Source organism: Oryzias latipes, chromosome 3 (assembly GCF_002234675.1).
Source record: "Oryzias latipes chromosome 3, ASM223467v1".
Lineage (NCBI taxonomy): Eukaryota > Metazoa > Chordata > Actinopteri > Beloniformes > Adrianichthyidae > Oryzias > Oryzias latipes.
Genome location: NC_019861.2, coordinates 22379355 through 22395775, shown reverse-complemented (window position 1 = coordinate 22395775; position 16421 = coordinate 22379355). Strand labels below are relative to the sequence as shown.

General features: G+C 41.0%; 1 protein-coding gene and 1 long non-coding RNA gene across 4 annotated transcripts in view; one reads left to right on the top strand and one right to left on the bottom strand.

The window, feature by feature from the left end:
* Positions 1-15905, bottom strand: part of LOC110017710 — a 33947-nt gene extending 18042 nt beyond the window's left edge. For both annotated transcript variants that reach the window (XR_002293206.2, XR_002872969.1), the window contains exon 1: positions 15612-15905. This is a non-coding gene — a long non-coding RNA (uncharacterized LOC110017710). The remainder of the gene's footprint in view (positions 1-15611) is intronic.
* The window catches only part of gse1 (Gse1 coiled-coil protein), a 167920-nt gene that overhangs the window by 89635 nt on the left and 61864 nt on the right, over positions 1-16421 (top strand). The window lies entirely within an intron of this gene.

Below are 16421 nucleotides of genomic sequence, written 5' to 3'. Positions count from 1 at the left end.
AATTTCTTAACATGCATTTAAAGTTTCTCTCATCCGCCTTTTTACCCCGGATTGACCCAACAGTGAAAAGCATTTAACCTGTGGTACCTCTAGTTTTTATCGTTATTTAAATTTTCCTCAAAGAAAAATTCTACACCTTTGAACAGTTAATTAAAAAATAATTGTGCAGAAGTTTGTATGAGCTGCTCCTTGTGGTGAAACAGGATAAGAGCTGGATTTTCAGTCAGAGGAGCAGATGGTAAAAGCTGACCTCATATTACATTTTTAGAGCATCGGTTTGCCACAGACACTCAGTCATGGACTCAGTCCAAAAGTTTATTTCCTTAATCTCATGCAGTCTGACATGCAACAGTCATGTAACAGATATTTCTTCATGATGTGGCAACACCCATGTCAAATGATATTATGCAAAATGTATATTTGGCACAGAAAAGTATTGTAAAACATGCCAAACAAAGGCTAGTGTCTATATTATTGTTGTTGTTGTTGTTGTTTGATCAGCAGAAATAAAAGATCAATTTAAAAACATACTATTGTTGTGTTTTTGGTCTGACTGGCATGCTATCAAAAATACGAAACCTATGTGTATTGATGAAACATCATGCATTTTTTTTCCAAGATAAAGAATTTCCTTGGATTAAAAAACAGGATATTGCTACTCATCACAGCATAAAAAGCTTGCTGTATAGAATTATTGACAAAAATATCTTCTCTTTCCTGCATTACATTCTCTTTTTAAGTCGTTGTCCGTGTACTCAGAGACACAGAAAGATTCGTCTCAGCTGTGCAACAAACAAGTCTCTGCCCCATTAATTAGCTTACCAAGCACCATAGAGAATACAGATGGGGACTTAAAGTCATAATAGTGATAATAGAAGTAAAAAAAGAAAAGAAGGGAGAGAAAAGTCTAGGATCATGTAGCCCAGCCGACATCTTGTGATTAGGCTGTTTGTGCTGGAGAGGGCAGCACAAGAGGAGGGAGAAAAGGACAGAAGCCAAATATAACACATTATTACAGTTCCTCTACTGTTGCTTTCAATGGTATCTGCATATTCTTTTTTACTTGTTCTCTGGGTAACATCCTTTTTGCAGAGTCCTACAATTATATCAAAAAAAGAGTTGCATGTGAGGTCACTATACTGTAGGTATTAGCCCACTTCTACTGGTTATACCATTATGTTTACAACATTAGCAGTTATAAAATAACAGAATAAAAACATTTTAGCTCCATCAAATAATCTTTAATTCTAATTCTACAAATGTTTGAAAGCCTTTGACGCTTGCATTTATGTATAGCTAGGAAAACAAACAAAAAAACAAAAAAAATCCTTGTGTTTTTGCTGTCAAGTAGATGGTAAATTAAGGTAATTTTGGAGCCAGAGTGCTTTGTTGTATTTTTGCATCAATAGGCTTCAAGTGGTTAATGCATTTTGGGCTTTGAGCAGACCATGGTTAAACTTCTCAAACCATTGGCCATCTTTTTAAAAGGCCCTCTAGGCATCCCCCTGGAAGGAGGCCACACAAAGCATTGTCAGGCGTCCCAAAGAATACACTAGAAAAAGAGGTATCCTGAAATTAGCAAAACATTCATCATAAGGAGCCATAACTTGAAATAGTTAAATGTGTCCATGCTGCAAGTATTTTACATTAACAAGAAATCTTATAAGATATCAAAATCTATAAATAAGGAGTACCACACATGCATTCAAAAAAGCAGAAATATGCTAAAAAAGTTAACTGTTATATAGAAATACTTACAACTGAGTGTTATACAGCCCTTGATCAAATTTTATTTATTTTTTTTAGTCTGCAAATATCTATGCAAATGGTTTGTCTTTTGAGTTGTATGTACCTAATTGTAGTTAGTTTTGATGACAGTGAAAAAAAAAACTAGTGTAATTAGTGGAAATTACTCATTTTACACCAACATGTGAACAAAATGAAAATATGATCTTGATTTTCTATTGTCAAGAGTTTGGAGCAAAGGGATTTTGACTCATTCATTTTGATTAATGTCTTTACTTCTAGATCCTAACTGTAATGAAACAAAAATTATTGACTGTGCTGACTTTGAGAACTGCTTGGAAAGGTGTACATCAAAGAGAAATTAAAACAACTTAAAACCTGGTAATCTACCTTGATTGTCTAAAAGCCTGCTTTTGAATCATTGTCACTATCAAATAGTTTGCGGTGTAGGCTTCCTGGAAACATGTTGATAATAAAAAAAGTCTGCTCATCTTCATGACCAAGCCAAATCACGGCCGGATAGCTCCAGTAGTGCTCGCCATTTTTGTTGCACCGGTAATGTTATGTTGGAATTGTAAGGGGCTGCAAGCTGGTGGGAGGGTGTAAACAAAGGAATACTGAGAAATGAACACCAACAGTCCCACACACAACTTAGAGGTGATTTTCTAATGAACCCAGTGCGTTCTTCAGGAACAATGTCCTAAAAAACTAAACAGGTTCTTTGGCTAAAAACGACATAATCATAGTTAAAAGACCACTGGAACGCTTTTCCAACAAATCCAAAGATGATCGGAGTGTTACTTCAAAACATTATCGTGTTATATTAAACGAAAGAAATGCTTGAGCAACTTTCTTTTTTTTTTGCATGCCTCACATCACCTGTGCTTACTATTTCATCTCTGCTCCATGGAGATGCTTGCACCTTTCTCTGCTCTACCTGCTATTATGTGTAGCAGAGGTGTCTCTAATGGCCCGTGGCTCTCCTTTCCTCCACCTTTCCCCTTTCATTTTCTCATAACAAGCCCCCCTGCCCTCTCTCACTGGAGCTCAGACAAGATTATCCCTCTGTTATTTTCACCTTCCACTCCATCCCACACTTCCTGGCTCAAGCATGACCCCAAAGAGGCAGGAAATGGGCATTTGCAATACTCATTTCTCTCTCTTGCTCTGTGCCTTTCTTGCACAATATGTCTCTCGCCCCCTCCTACCAGGCGCACACACTTGGAACAGGTCACAGATCATTTCAAGCACCTTGAGTGTAGTGAGGCAATTACTCTCCCTTCTGGTTACCTCCAGCCACCCTGCCGCCTCTCGCTGCTTGACTTTGAGAGGACCCTCCTCTATTATCTCCATTCCTCACACAAGGGGGAGTCTCCAGTAGTGATGTTAGCCCAGGACTCACATCACTTCCAATGCTGGTGTACCACATTCAGCCTCTCAGCCCAGTGATCATCTCCGTGCTCCTGGTCTGCAGAGGTACTATCTGCACATCAAGGTGCCACAGTGTTAGTTATCTGTCGCAGCAGAACAGACAGAAAAATGGAGGCTGAGACCAGGGGACATATTACCTGAGTTCATCTCAGACTGGCTCGTTGAATAAGTGGAGCTATCCGTCACCCGTCTCCACGCTCTGTTTGTTTCTCCTTCATCACACTCCCTCTTAGCTCTGCTCCTCATCATGTCTGACACTAACAGACAGCAACGTGTGTGTCTCTTGGTTTTTGTGTGTGTGTGCTAAGATTTATGGTGGATACGCTTTCAACAAAGAGCCGGCAATAAATTTAGTGACATCATGGCAAATGGTGAAAATCGAAGTTTTGAAGCACTTACTTATAGCCCACCAGAATCTGCTCTTCTTTAGGGAGTCAAACAACTTAGTAGACACACACCAACAGGCACAAAGACCATCCTGCAGGCCTAATAGAGGTTAAGATCGTTTAAAAAGCGTTGTAAATCCTATCGCACAAGCCCAACTGAAGGTGCTTGCTTGCCTTTTTGAGAGATCTGGGTGGTTGGTGAACTGAAAGGTTAAAAGTTATCGATCCTATACACATACACAAGCATACATATATATTCTATGCTCTGTTTATCACAAAAAGGCAACTATAGATTCATACTGGGCATTTAATATGAAAAAGTAAACTACAGATCCCAGTTAGATCTCTTAAAGTCTGCTAATGGGATGCCCTGTTTGAATATGTTTCCTTTTACTTATTTACTTCTTTTATTTGAACTTAATTCATTGCATGCTTGTTTTTTCATGTTAAAAATCCATGTCACAGTTTAGTCAAAACATTTTTCAAAGCACTCCGTGACAGTTTGTCAACCTGCCGAAGGTGTAACCAACCCGCTTTTATCTAAAGGCAACTGGAATTGGCTTGCCCTAATTTCAGGTGAGATGTTGGATGAATGGATGGATGGATTTTCTTGCAGCATGTGGTACTCCTCTTCACACCATCCACTATTGTAAGTCATCTTGAAGCCTGGGATCTAGACGAAGAAACGTTGGATTCACCTGGCACATTGTTGCAAATGAACTCTAAAGCTTTCCTACACTACTAAAGGTTCATTTAAACAAACTCACAAAGTCTTTTAACAAGATTTTTAATTGGATGCATTCAGCCTTTTTTAGTTCTAAATATAATATTTTGTTCATTGACAATAAATGCACTTAAATTACTTCTTTTTCACCCCCAGAAATTTGCTAGCACATTAAGTGATACTGACAAGACATGTTTCTATGATTTTGTTCGGCAAAAAAAACGAATTTCATTTATTTTATCTGTTTTTCAAAAAAAACATTTGACATACTTCGATTATCGTCTTTTGCAGGAGAGTAACGACACAAGCTGTTTTCATCTCAATGTCAAAATGTCAGAAATCAACATTTCTCCTTATGTAATGTAAATAATTTAGTCAAAGACATTACAGTCTTTGCCGTAACTGTCAATTGATAGATTTTTTTCTTATAAGGGCATCTCTATCTTGATCATTTCTTTAATGTGATCGGGATTCTGCAGAACACCATAAAAAAACGTTTGGGTTTGAAATGATTCATTAAAAATGAGAAAAAAAGTAAAGTCTAAATTACAAAGGGATATCATATGGCGAACATAAATCGACAAAAATGTAACGTCTGAATTTACTGTGCTGAAGAGAGAGTATTTTTAGTATTTTTATGAAACAACTGCTGCATAACAAGTGAAACTGAAATTTCTTATGAACTGTGAACCTTGACAGAGGCTGACAATCGGCCCTCCTCCCCTTTTTTTTGCAAGGGCACTTTGCCTAGGGTTTGTTCCCACGGTGACCAAGCCCCCCCATACTCTGTGTCCCTTGATCCTCTCCCGCCCCCTCCTCCTATCTTTTACTAAATGAGAACTGCTTTGACCTCAGTCTTAAATGGTCATGACACTTTAACAAGCAGTACAACTAGCAAAACATGTTCATTGAGTAATGTCGGCCTGCAGTTCAAGGTAGTTTCTCACACTTTGCTATGAAAACATGTACTGCTGGAGTTTGGTTTTAGCCGTCTACTGATCTAAGACTTGTTTCGTTTTCTGTCCTGCGTCTTTTCATCAGCTTTCACAAAAATAATTTTCTTTTCTTTACACTCTCAAGGATAAATGAGCTCCATAGATCTTTTAAACTGTACTTAAAGTGTGGGTGACATGGCCTATTTTAATAAGCCAAAATATAGTAAATAGTTTCTATTTCATGTTGCGATTGTTTTTAATATTTTTCGAAAAAGAATAAATAGCGAAAAACGCAATATAAACAACGAGGACGGCCGCCGGCTTCACGCATTCCGCCGAATTCGCGCCGCCCTGTTTGTGACGTAACGAAAGGAAGACAAGGCAGACAACATGGCTAGCACCGATAGCGAAGCACAGAGTGATGCTACCGTCTCTATTAGCGATTTATCATCAGATGAACAGAAAGATGAAGAGGAAAGTTGCGGAGATTATCATGATGATGAGTCACTTTTGCAACCGTATCGATTCGAACCCTTTTGCGAAAGTGAGGAGGATATAGCAGAAAGTAGTAGGTCTAGTGATCATGCCGATCATGACGATAGCCAGCATGAAGATTCGGCTAGACTCCAGTAAGTCTAAAAAATGTATAAAATTAAATTACTCCACTTACCCTAAAATATACTCAAAATGTCCCCTTTTGGCCTAATCTAAACAAAGGTAAACACTGGTTTTCAACCCAATTTACAAAATAAATGTCACAAAATAAAAGTTTCCCAGATGGTACTACTCTTTAGTTAACAAAGTCACTGTATACCATTAACAACTGTGGAACATTAACAGTTTTACCCGTTTGAACCCGTTTGAAACCTTTTCTCGTGCGCGCGCGCGCTCACACACACACACAGTTCAGTTTACTCACGGTACCGGCACCTCAAAAGCAAAAGAAAAAAAACGTTGCAGGCCTGTTGCTTCTCTTGCAAAACATTGAGTGCGTTGAAATACTCCAGTTGGATCCAAGGACAACAGAAAACACGACTACTTCGCCTCAATGTGATCCATCGTGATGCACACTAGCTTAGCAGCCTCCGCTCCCGACTCCAGCGCCGTCCTCTCCGACCCAGAAAACGGCTCGCTCGCTTCCAGCTCACCCGCCTTTCCTCGACTCAGAAGCCAAGATCCTCCTCCCAACTCTCCGTTCAAAATTCTTCGTTTGTGTCCCGGTTTTTGTCCCTTCGAAAACGCAGACTTCTCTCCTGCAGATCTGGAGGGAAAAATCCTTCGCCGTCCACCTTCTTGAACTTTCCCCTTTTCAGCAGCGTTTCTTGTTTGGGAATTTTATACACAGATACACTTTCAGTAGATGTATTGCTACATCCAGCTGCCACACAACGACTTGGCATGTTGATGATTAACAGATTTAAACACGAGAGAAACGAAGACTACCGGTTTTGTTTACATGCTGTCCGAAGCGGAACTGCGAAAATCAACGCCTTTCATGACGTCACAGGTCATATCGGGTTCACTTCCAGCCTGCGCTCTAGCGGCAGATCCAAATCTCTGATTCCTTCGAAAGATGTCTATTATTCATATGCTTCGGATTTTTTTCGACGCGAACTATTGGTATCAATAGAATCAGCGTTTAAAGGGCTTTTTTATTTGACAAAGTTGTTCAAAGCATGGCATCCACACTTTAAGTGTATATGTACACTTGGAAAAAATGTTTTGGGGTAAAGAAAAAGTATTTCTTGGCAACTAGTTTGCTGTTGTAATGGTTGAAAGGTTTCATGCTCTTCTATTTTTTTATGGGCTCTTAAATACCCACATCTTTGACAACTGGAAATTTGGAAAATACAGTTAGTCCTAGACCTTACATATTCAGTACTCACTTTGGAAGAAGGCCATCAGCAGTGGTGAAAAAGAGAAAAAGAAAGGAGTTACTAAGAATAAATGAGTGGTGAAATATAAAATATAATATTTTATGAAAGTATTAGGACTTTTTTTATTGTATTTGATCAGCAAGCCAACAGCTATTTGATCAACTAAAGCAGAGAACAAATTTAAACCTTAGACCATCAGCTGTGTTCTTTTAAGTAATTTGGGTCTCAGACAATTTTGCATTTTCAATCTGACTCTTGTTCTTTTTATCATTCAATCAGCTGGAGCTGCTTGTACTCGTCCTCATTTTAAATTGAATGTGCATTCTTTATACATAAAAATCAAAGAGATGACATGTACCACTGAAATATCTTTGAGCTAACACATATACCACCTATATTCTAAAATGTAAAGACCCACTCCTATCATCTTTTGGTCTTTTAATTAAGTATGATTATGCCGTTTTTAGTCAAAATCCGTAATAAATGTTTGGTTTCCTAGAACAATTCCTGCAGAGCTGCATGAGTTCATCAGAAATTTGCCTCTGAGTTCTGGGCGGGGCGGGATCATTGAGGCGTAAACTTAAATTATCTTTAGATATGCCCCCGATCATCAGAAAAATGTCACAAGACATGTTAAAATAATCAAAAACACCATTATGAACACAGGTAACTCCACTATGTGCTTTTGTTTTAGTGTCACGTGTTTGCATAAATGCGTATGAAGGTGTGTTGTAAAGCAGCATTCTTCTGCTTTGGCAGAGGATCACACAGCATTAATCCAGTTGTTATCCATGTTTGAAAACGGAGTTGGGTCCTGTTCTTTCCCCATTTTGGTTTCTGGTGTGTCAATGTTTCTGTGTGAGTGTGAGAGTGTTGGCACCAGACCCAAGGGTTGCTTTGGGTCCACACTGGCATTGCAGAAGCTTCAATAAGATTGGTGGGGACAGTAGGCCAAAGGCCACCCGGGCTAGTGACTACTGCTGGGCAGAATGCCCCAGCTAAACACCAGCCAAAACTGCTGAGATTCACCCCTGTGACTCCCTCTCTGTGCTTCTGCTTTTATGTCACACCCACTTTGTCCACCCTTGTTATCCGTTACCCAAAAGATGACAACTAATTCGTTACTGTAGCAGTTTTCTTTTGCCTAAGCTATATTCTTTCTCCTAATTATAATTGGATAATGTCAGAGGCTGTGTTTTTGGCCTGATCAATGAGGGGCCTACCTGTTAAATACTGTATTGCTAAATGTGCTGCCACACAAAAGCAGTTAGAAGCTATTTAAGTCTGCTCTTAATTAGATGTTTACTTTTTACCTTGGAGTGCCCTCGTAAACTGGCAGCCTGTTATTTGTGCTCGTTATCCAGCAAAGGGGGCGTTAACAGCCTCATCTCAATGCCAGGGAGAAACTGTGAAATCTCTGTGTTGTTGAGCTATAAAGAGAAGAGCAATGCAAAAAAATGTGGAGAGAAGCTGAGAAGAATTGAAAAAGTGGTGAAGGAAGATAAAGAAGAAGAGAGAAATGATTAATCCAATCGAGCCTCTTCGTGTCTCATCAATAGCCATTGTTCTAAAATGGCTGCCTCTCTCCAGCTCAGGCAGTGGACTGTGGGTAGGCTAACACAGGAGCTAATCCCAGAATAATACAAAGACGAGGGTAACGTTGAGGATGGGGACTGTGCCAGCAGATTAGTACGGGCAAAAAGGATTCACACACAAGCACACACTGGGTATGGAATAGAGAGGCAGCTACAGATTGAGTGAGGTGCCTATTGGATTGTACGGCTTAGAGTTTAATCCCATGTGAATGTGTGCTGCTGGTACTAAAGTGGAGTGTGGTAGAGCTGAACTGAGCTGCCGGGCATTCGCATTATAGTGAAGCTGAAGAGGTTATGTATGAGTATTTGTCAGAGTGAGTTTGATACTTCATACCTGATGGAAAGTGTCTTGTCTCCTGTTGCATAAGGCCAGTGGAGGGACCATGGTCGTTTAAGGCTTTTTGACACCTCTCAAAGGAAAGTCACTGATTTTCTACAAATTAAAAGCACCACGCTCCCTTTGCCTCGCTTTTCTATCGTCCTTGCTCAACAACTCCCTTTTTATTCTGCTTCCTGTGTTATCTGCTTCCCCTGTCCTCCTGTCGATCTGCCCACCCCCCACCCCCACCCAGCAGCTTTTTCTGAGATGACAGAAGGGTGTTTTTCCTTTGTCAGGGAGCTGCTCGCACATTCTCTCTTCTGTTGACAGGTAAAAGACATGAAAGATACTAAAAGACTGAGCACGATGAAATTCTCTTGGGAGGAGGAGGAGGAGGAGGGAGAAGATGCAGAGGGGAAGGGAAGAGAGTGATGGGGAAGTGGGGAGGGGACAGGCAAAAAGGGCTGCTAAAGCTCAGCTAAAGGTAAAGTATTTAGTGGGAAAAAAGGAAGGATTGAGTCAAAGGAGGAAAGAGGGGAGAAGGGGAGGAGAGTTTGACAGTCTGTGACCTCGGGTAAGTCTCTTCGACTGTGTGCTGATGCGTGAAACCTGAGCACACGCAGTATTAGCACGCCTCACTTACCAAGCACAGCAGAGGTCTGACATAGGGCAAGACAGCCTCTGTATACACACACACACACACACACTGCTCTCCAACATGCAAACCCTACCGGCTCATATGCTGGCTCATGTAATGATGCACTTGCCCAATGCTTACCACACTCACACACATAAATCCGAAGCCTATAGCAGGATAGTGTGTTAAATCCACACAAGCGGTGAGTAGTGAAGGTCAATCTGGGCCCCTGAGGTGCTGGGGTGATGCTGCCCCTTTAGCTGCTTTTTGCTGCCTACAGTTTTTGTGCTCGCTTGGCATGGCGCCACATCCCCGTTTGTGGGCTTGTACAGTTGCGTGATTCACAACTCGCCTCAGGCAGGTTGAACTATAATCCAGTGCTCCCTAGCTTTCTCTCTTTCACGCCCCCCTCCTTCGTGTTTGTAAGTTAATGGGTTAACCATCTCTGTCCAATAAACAGGGATAATTGAGACAAACAAGCCAATGAGGAAATGTCACAGGAGAGCTCAAGTCAGGCGAAAAACACAGTGCCAACAGCTTTTTAGCTGTGTGTGTGTTTGAGGGTGTGTGTGTGTGTGTGTGCATGGAACCCTGTGTGAATGCATGTAGTTAAATATTAAATCAAGTATATTGCACATGCACATAAATATATGTTTGCCTGTAGTTGTGAACGTGTGCCTTTAAGCTTCTTTTCAGAAACTTTCTCTAAAGCATGCATTTGTTTCCTGGGTTTCCTAGGTTTAGTTTGCATACCTAGCACCTGCTTCTGGGAGATCACACAACCACCTAGATCCCTTCCACACATACACAAAAGACTGAAAAAAAACACAGGGCACATGTACACACCTATTTGTTAATCAAATGAGCTGTGCTCTTGAAGATTCCCTCTTTCGTTCCACTCTGATTCCCTACCTTGTATCTGGTTCTATGCCCTCCTGTCTAATAACAACGGAACTTGCTGAGAAGTGGCAGATCAGACGTGTTTGATGTTGAGACAAAAGTACTGGAGGATGCAGGTACAGTGGGAGAGTGGCTGACAGTAAAAAGCTTTATCAGAGTTGAGATGAGTAGCAAGATGCATTCCCTCAGCAGGGAACAGGAGCCCTTGTTGTCTGTCCTAGAAAGCAGGTGTGCCAGAAGGAGTTATGGGAGGAGATTTGATAAGACAACACACAGGTTCTGGTCAGCTCTCTCCCACAACATTTCTTTGCTGTCTAGTTTCTGCAAATGATGACCTGAATATGGAACATGCATATACTATATACACAAACAATATTTATTATATATACTGTATATCACACCTACATTGCCTACATTTGATTTGATTTGGTTAACAAGGTCTAAACCAGCTGTTGGGGAACCAGGTCAGGTTAGTGAGATAGGGTCTTCTGGAACAAGATATTCATGGCCAAGATATGAAAATAGAGAACTTTTACAATTTTACTTTGAAAAAAATATGGGAACAACATCTAGGGTGACATCAAAACAACTGCCAAGAAGCAACTGTAATCAAAGCTAGGGATTGAAGACCTATAGACCAAATGCTACGGCAAGGGGGGAGCCAGGATGACAGGTCAGAGGGGAGAAATTGTTCTCTGCAAACTTCAAGATTGGGTACCAAGCTCCACCAGCAAGCCTAAGTAAGCTTTACACAAGAGCACCTGACCTCAAATTGAATATCATAGTCAACTTGGGGACCAGGAATCACCATAGCCGACTACAATTAGCAGCAGTAATGTTTGAGATTTTTGGGTGTAGGAAAACCATCAGACGAGGAAAAAAGAGGCTGGAGACAAAGAACACGGTAGCTTGCAAAGAGGTCAGCCAGCTACTGGAACTGCAGAAAGATGTGAAACCTAAGAAGTACAACCAAGGGTCTTGGGTATGCCCCAAAAAGCTAGCCCAAAAGAGTACAGCCCCAACAAACCATCACCCAAGCACCTGCCTCTGCACAACATGGAAGCTCCTTTCAGCCACAGATGAGCAGGCACATTGATCAATACATGAGCGTGCTAACCCTAACCCTGAAAAGGAATGGAAGAAACTCCAGGGGAGCAAAGCAATACCTACTGGGGAATAAAGCAGTCACTAAAAGTTATCCTATTGCCAAGGAATGTTTGCTCATGTCCATAAAAAAAAGACAAAATTCACTCACTTGTAGGTTTATTTTTTTAGCTCATTCCATTTATTAATGTCTGCTCTTTTCTCTTTACATTTTTTTCACTGTTAAAAGTGTTTCGGATAATGACCAGCTGTTTGTAGACTGACCTATTTGAAGTTCAAGGTCAGGCCTGTTGAGCTTGTAAGGAATTTGCGTTACACATGTCCATTTACACGTATTTGCTGTCACAAGAGGTGTGACTGGGCTGCGTGACAGGACCAGTGTCAGAGAAGTGTTGTGAAGTATTAGTGACAGATGTGTAGCCTGCTTTGGATAAGTGTATGCCCTTGTAGGATTGGTGCCTGTGTCCTACACAGACTTGTGGTTAAGCTATAAACACATCAGGATTATTTTGTGGTTAAATTTACTTCTAAGGCCAGCTGTGTGCATCTAGTGTCCACTGACTGAGTAAACATACCTTCAGTAATGTTATATTTATTGTGAAATACAGAGGTACTTTCTGAAATATTTCAGTAACTGAAGTAAGGCGACAGTATGGAACCTCAGACGTTAGATGTAAGTAATATTTCAATATCATTTTATAATCCTGGAGGAGAGTACTGACAACAGTGTTAATTTCAGGACTACTTTATTTAAAGGTTTGCGTTATCAGTCTGTTAATTGTATTTCTTAAAAATGCATAAAAAAACATGTATTTTAATTTTCTAGTCATCACTTAAAAAACGAACCACCTCTTTTTTTTCCATGTCAACTTTCCATCCCCTCTTTGCTGTTGCACTCTTCACATCTTACCATGGCTGCACCTTAGGTGAGTGCTTGAACTCTTGCACACACATGAACATTACTTAGTTGCTTTATCTGCTATCTGAAGGCTCTGCGTGATGCTACTGCAATTCACAACAAAGTCACACTCCCAAATAATATTGGTCAGAAAGAGATGTGATTGAAAGTGTTTGGCTGACCTTGACTGCTTCCCTGTTGACACAAAGGTGAAGATCTGTGATTAAACTGGAAACATGCGATCACTTGAATACAATGAGGTTTTGTATTTCTTCTTAGTAGTTAGGCTGAATGTTGCTTTTTCATGTTTCATTTTGAATCATTTTTTTGTTCTGTCCTGGGGAAGCAGCATGTGTGTGCGCGGTTGTGCCCCTCTATTTGCCGGCATGCAAGCACGGTGCTCAGCTGGCCAAGCGAGAGTTGTGTAATTGCAGGGTTATTGCTGCTGAGCCTGATGGGTAATGACACATTTGCAAATTAATTCTCAGTGCAAGGCTGTGATTAGCATACGGAGAGAAGCATCTTGCACACAAAGACTGATACACTCAGCCGCACACATGCTCGCACACTTCACAGGCCTCTAATCACCATTGAGAGGTCAGGTTAAATGGGGGTGTGTAATGGTGGAGTGGGTGCAGGCTACAGCAAGTACGGGTGAATGAAGGGTGATGGGAATTTCTTTTCTCGACACATGATGAAAACAATACATTTATTTTCTTTTTGAAAAATTATATCACAAAGCCTCTGCTGCTGTCATTTAACTTTCTTTCTAGTTAATTTGCCATAAAAAACATAAATATTTCTTTTATCAATTAAAACATATATCCCAGAAACATAGTTCTTGTGACATTCTAGAGTGCACCAACTATGAGGTTGTATTGGGTTGCTAAACAGTCTGCAAAGAATGGTTAAAGCTTTATTAGTTATTTACCTGTGAATGAAAACCCCACCAATTCAATAAGAATGCATCCTGCTTTCTGCTAATCTATTTTACTTGTCTTGTTTCTTTTTTTTAATAAAAATAATGGTATGTACACAGAGAAGTAAAGAGCATAGCGGCTTCACAGGAAGTTGGCCTGTTCTGTGTAGACGTGTGAATTCCGTCTTTCTTTCGTCCTCTCTTTGTCTTTTTGTCCGCTGATTGGATTGTCCCCCACTTCCTGCTTTATCCTTCTTAACGCTCTCCTTTGTTCCTTCCTATTTTCCCTTCTTCCTCTCACTTTTTAAACACACATCTTGCAGTTTCACATGTTTTGTGAACCTTAAGGAGCCCTCTTTTCTTTTGAAAATTCTGTCCAAGGACAGGCATGTGCTCTCCTTAAACTCAGTGTACTCATCCACATAAAGAATGATCCTCTTGTTAAATATTAGAGAGCAGCAGCTATTGTCTAGTATTTCTTATCCCTCAATGAGCATCTGAATAGAAAAGTAAATAAGTTATATTTTTCATTCCCTGTTCCCTATACAGCATTGGTAAGCTAATAGTTTGAGATTATAGATTCCCTTTTTGGTCTTCGAAGAAAACGATCTAATATTCTGATTTACATTCATTTGAAAAAAAAGAAAAAACAATGTAAATGTTTGTGATAAATAGGCAGCAACTGAATCCTCAAGATACATTCACGCCGCCCTTGTCAACGCGTGTTCACTTCCAATGAAAAGTCTATGTAAATGCACATAAATGCATGTTTTGGACTTTCACATTTAAGATTTTTGCATTCCTGAGTTTCAACAACTGTCGTACCAAACGTGTGGCCATTGAACGCGCGTTGAAAGTTAAACCAGGTTAAACTTTGACCAATCAGGCACTCGGATTTGGCAGTGAGGAATGGATTGTGTCCCCTTTAATTCATGGAAGTGCCAACCGTTTGAAAAGCAATCATAATAATTTTGTACCCAGCTTGAATTATATGACTCCTGGACTTTCATAAATGAGCTGTAAAAGAAAAAACCTGGAGCGAGATTTGTACAACTTTGAAATTTCCAACTGTATTCGGTGGACATGCACTAGTAAACAGTAGCAAAAGAAAAAGAGGACCCCCCTCCCTGCTCATCCAGTGTGAACACCATATGCTGAAAAACGCACGTTGAAGAATGGACGTTTAGCGCATTCTTGAACCTGCGTAAAGTGCCCAGTGTGAACGTAGCATTAAAGATCACTTTCACAAAATAATCTTAATACGGGATGAGCAATTTTGATAAAACTTGGAGTTAATCCTATTTTAAAGGAACCATTTGAATGTACAAAAATGTGACAGATTTTTTTTTAAGGTTTTTACACTTCATGTATAAGACTTATATTTTGTTGAGAACGGCTAAATTTATTGTTTTTGTTTTTTTGCCTTTGGCTTGTCCACTGTGTAGAACCTGAATGTTGCATTTTAAGTTGTCTGTCTGTCATCAGACTCTATAGTGTAGTTGCCTCAGGGAGACATGCCACCCACCAACCTGTCTCACAAGGTGCGAGACACTTCATCGCCCACCTCACGCACACACCTGTGCAAATCAGCCCGGAAGCACGCGCATGCCTTGCAGCAATGGCAATGTGGGCTGTTTGCACACATTTAGCTCTACGCAACAGTGTTGTGGCAAACGTGAACATGTTTAACTGTTTCTTGCAAATATACACACTGTTGGCACAGCGTCCCAATTAAACATTTACTCGTTTATTTTAAGGGGCTTTGTTCTTACAGAAACCCTACTCCTTCCTTGTTCCATCCATATCTCGATTTCGATCATTCCTCTCCCCACTTTGTGTCTCTTTCATTCTGTCTCCACCTTTAATCAAAACCTATTAGCGATTATTTGCTTCATTTGCCAGGGAGCATGCCTTCCGTACACCCACTCACTCTCGCTTGGCTTGTAGTGATTGTGAAAGCGTGTTTTGGGTTTTATTACCTGCTCTCCGAGTACTCGTGAAGGCATAATACCCCCTCAACATAACCCCCCTCCGCTTCCTCACTAAACTCTTGTCAGTATTCTGTTTTGCTCCCCCACTTAGCCTCATAGAATAGGTTGGAGAGGTAGTGACCCCACAGGGATAACTGTCCAGACCTTACCTGTCCTGTGTCTCTTTTTTGAATACCACTCCAGCTATTCCCGTGATTTGCCGTGGAGGCTTCCCAGCGGATAGTTAACTCCTCACCCCAACTGCCACCCTCCCAGTCAGGTTTGTGTGCAGAGCAGGCGGTGGCATAGCACAGGATGCTTGCGTGTTTATTCAAGTGTGTGCGCACGAGGAGAGAAAGGGGAGTGAAGAGGGTTGGTGGTGGTGGTGGGAATAGTCTGGTGTCGGCACAGCATGGTGAGCAGTCTGTGCACTAGGCTGCACAAGCCAAGTTTTCCTAGACGGACACACAAACGCACCCACACGCACACAGACAGAGACGGGGACTCTCATTTTCAAAGTGGAGAACGGAGGCGGGTTTTTTTTTATATTTTCTTCCTCCAAATACACGGCTGTTCTATTGTGAGCTTCTCTTGAAGACCTGCTGCACCTACTGCACTAGCTTTTGGTTGATGCCTTCCTACTGTCTGATACAGTGTGAACAGATGCTCCCTTGATAGTCGTTGGCCTCTCGCTGTCACCAGGGCTGTGCAATCAGCTGTCGCCCTGACTCCAAATTGAACTACAGCCACTCTGCTCCTTGAGGAAAGCATCAGCACTGTCTGGTATTTCCTTATCATCTGCACTCCTGCATTTTCTATCCCTTCTCTTGCTCCACCACCCCCATCATACACACACAGCACAAGTGCAGACAACCACGCACACACATCCATGCATCCTTTTCTCTCTGGTCGTGTTGTTGCCTGGGGGGAGTTCATTCTGCCCTCTTTCTCTCCTCCTCTCCTCCACCTCCTTCTCTCTG